Genomic DNA, 3,886 nt, shown 5'->3' with positions numbered 1-3,886 from the left:
TGAGATGAAGATTTGATGATGGTCCAATACGGGGATCAGGATCATGCAAAAGGTTTGGAGTCCCCACAAAGGGTTATGGGCCTAGGACCCAGGGTGGGCCCGATTCCTGAGAAAAGGACCCAAAAGTTGGTCTGGTCCAGAGATTTATGGTAAGTGTCAAGTTGTAGAATTGGGAAGGTGTTAGGCACCCAATCTACCTAGTTCAACCTATCTTCCTACTAGATGCTTAAGAACGAACATTTTCCACAATTATTTTTATTCTGCATACATGGCTAAGTTATCACACATATATACATTGACTGAATTTAAATAACTATGTACACTAAAACAAGGCCAATATAAAGTCTAAATTGTGCTAATTCTGTTAAGAAAATTATACCTGAGCTTGACCCCTGTTTCGGGTCAAGAGGGGTCGATCCCCTGGTAGATGCTGTTACAAACTTTTTTGTGGATTCTCTAGGCTCAGGGGAAGATGGTCTTTACCTCCAACTTCTTTTCTCGAGAGATGTTGACTGTGATAATATTCGGATAGCATTTTGGCTAGGAACGGTTACTTTTGGATTTGAATTCTGATAGAGCTTCGGCTAGGGAAGGCTACTTTCAGGCTTAGGCTAAGGTGGCAATTTGGCAGAGCTTCCGCTAGGGATGGGCTACTTTTGGATTTTGGCTAAGGTGGCGCTCTGACAGAGCTTCCGCTAGGGGTAGGCTATGGGAGGGCTAGGCTAAGGTGGCACTCCGGCAAAGCTTCCACTGGGATAGACTATGGGAGGGCTAGGCTAAGGTGGCACTTTGACAGAGCTTCCGCTAGGAATGGACTGAAACCTAAATGGTTGAAGAGCTTTGAAGGCCCGAAGAACACTTCAAAGAATTGAAGGAATCTTATGAAGATCTCTCCGAAGACTTAAAGAACCTCAAAAGGGGGTGGGAGACTAAAGGGGAAACTTTTTCTACACAAAATCTCACTCAAAGAAGGTAAAGGATTGAAGAGTTTTGAAGGCCCGAAGAACACTTCAAAGATCCGAAGAACATTTCAGATCTTATGAAGATCTCTTCGAAAACTTTAAAAACGTCAAGGGGGAAAGGGGAGGAGAGAGGGCAGAGCTTCACTACTATGGGATGCTCACTAGGAAACTTGGGTTGTTGTGGGGTTGTGTTGGTGTGAAAAACCAAAAGGAGGGGGTATTTATAGAATTTTTAGACCAATAGGGAGGAAAGAGAAAATTCCTTAGCCAATGGTGGTAAAAAATAATTTTTTTAAACCAATGGGGTGAAAGTAAGAAATTTTGGACCAATGGGGTGGAAGGTAAATTTCTTTGGCCAATGGGGGAAAAAGTAATATTTTTGGACCAATAAGGTAAAAAGATTCCTTTTTGGACCAATGGGAGGTTGCGGTGCAAGGTACGCTAGTAGGACAGTGTAGGGTACATAAGCGGGTGAAGAGGGAATTCCTTCTCCAAATCGATTTCCAGAAGGGGGATTTCGATCGTCGATGGGGGTGTTGGAGCTTCAGCAAGGGTCCCTGATGGAGCTCTGGCTTGGGTGTTGGGGCTCTGGCATGGATGCTGGGGCTTTGGCATGGGTGCTAGAATTTTGGCATGGGTGCTGGAACTTGGCAAGGTATGTGCGGGGCTTGGTAGGGTATGCGCAGGGCTTGGTTGGGTGCACGCAAGGCACAAGTAGGGGTATAAGGCATTGGTGGGGTTTGGGCACTCAAGGCAAGGTATGGGTACTCATATGGGCAAGGTTTGGGCACTCAAGGCAAAGCGTGGGTGCTCTCATAGGTGGGGTTTGGGCACTCAAGGCAAGGCATGGGTGCTCGCATGGGTAGGGTTTGGGCACTCAAGGCAAGGTGTGGGTGCTCGCATGGGCGGGGTTTGGACACTCAAGGCAAGGCTTGGGTGCTCGCATGGGTGGGGTTTGGGTGTTCATGGAGTAACTTCTGGGAATGATTGGGGGAGATCTGATGGCTCGATTTTGACATACCATATGTCGTTGAATCATAATTCTGAGTACTATGTATCTGTATGGTCAACTAGGACCGAATTCCTTCGTATATGAAATGTCATAATTGGATATTTTTTTCTCTCGTTTGGGATTTTTAGGAAATTTCAATAAGTCTGGAATGCTTCTGGGAATAGTTACCTTAGTCAGTTGTCATCTCTGTTGATCGGAGGAGGGTGATAAAATTGGGTGTCTAAAAGGGGTTGGAATTATTTCGTTATTGGCCTTGGGAACTACAGTAACACAAAACTTCTTGGGCACTACATGAACTGGGCTTACCTATTAGCTATCAGAAATAGGACAAATTATTCCATGATCCAAGCACTTTAGGATCTCTTTCTGATGATGGCTTTCATCATCATAGAGTTACTCTTCTTTGGGGTTCCATGGATGGTTTGGAATCTTCCATAAGATATCTATGATGTTGCACAATAGAAAGGGCTTATACCCTTGATATCAGCCATGGTCCAACCTAGAGTTTTCTTATTGTCTTTTAACACTTTAAGTAATTCCTCTTCCTGCCTAGAAGTCAAATCTGAAGAAATTATTACTGGAAGAGTCTGGTCAGGCCCTAGGAAGCCATACTTCAAATTAGATGGCAACTCCTTAAGATCTAGCTTAGGGGTCTCAACTATAGAAGGTTTGGGAATGGAGATGGAATGGGGTCCTAAGCGCTTCATAGGTGTGTGAAGACTCAAAACTTTAGAAAAGAAATTTTCACCATCATCATCCAACTCATCTATACACTCTTGGAATTCTAAATCAAAATCAATATGAAAGTTGACAATTAAATCATCAGAAAAATCCAAAATATCCCCAAGCATATTGATCTCTTCTTCCATATGTGGTTGCATGCCTATCCTAAACATGTTAAACTCAACAGTTTGGTTGCCAAAAGATAACCTTAAGAAACCATTCCATCAATTGATTAATGCATTACTGGTAGCCAGGAATGACCTTCCTAGAATTATTGGGATCTCAACCCTGGTTGAGAAGGGCTTGGTATCTAACACAATAAAATCAACAGGAAAAATAAATTCTCCCACCTTAAGTAAGACATCCTCAACCATCTCTTTAGGAATCTTAACAAACCTATCTACCAACTGAAGAGTAGTTCCAGTGGCTTTTAATTCTCCCAATCCTAGTTGCTTATACACATGGTAAAGCAAAAGATTCACACTTGCACCAAGGTAAAGTAAGGCATGCTCAATGTATGTGTTGCCTATGACACAAGCTATGGTAGGGCTCCCTGGATCCTTATACTTGGCAACTACAGACTCAGTAATTATGGAACTAATGTTACCTGCCAAGAACACCTTTTTGGGCACACTAGTGATACATTTGTGAGTACATAAATCTTTCAAGACCTTTGCATAGGCAGAGATTTGGGATATGGCATCCGAAAGAGGGATGTTCACTTCTCCCTTTTTTAAGACTTCTAAAATCTTGTCCATGGAAGCAGTCTTCTTTTTGTTTACCAAGCGATTAGGAAAGGGAATAGGAGGAACATAAGGACTGTTAGAGATTTGCCCTTTTTCAGAAGAATCATTTTTTGTTTCCTTAACCAAATCATCTTTAGTTGCTTTAGGTTCATTAGACGAACCTAAAATAAGAGGCACACTTATGTCCTCAATAGAAAGAGAGTTAACAGGAGTAATAGATGGGAAAGATTTAGGAATACTCTGTTGGTACTCTCGGCCACTCCTACGGGCATAAACAGCATTACATTGGTTGGAGGGCCCTTGTTGGGTCTGACCTTGTACTACATTCAGTGGTGCATTAGTTGGTGCTTGTGAACTAACAGGTTGATGATGCCTAGGGTTAGGCTCTAGTTGACTGGGCAAAGTTCCTTTCTCCCTCTCACATAAAATTGAGACAACTTAGG

This window comes from Macadamia integrifolia, unplaced genomic scaffold (assembly GCF_013358625.1).
Source record: "Macadamia integrifolia cultivar HAES 741 unplaced genomic scaffold, SCU_Mint_v3 scaffold22, whole genome shotgun sequence".
Classification (NCBI taxonomy): Eukaryota; Viridiplantae; Streptophyta; class Magnoliopsida; order Proteales; family Proteaceae; genus Macadamia; species Macadamia integrifolia.
This window is presented reverse-complemented; position numbering follows the sequence as displayed.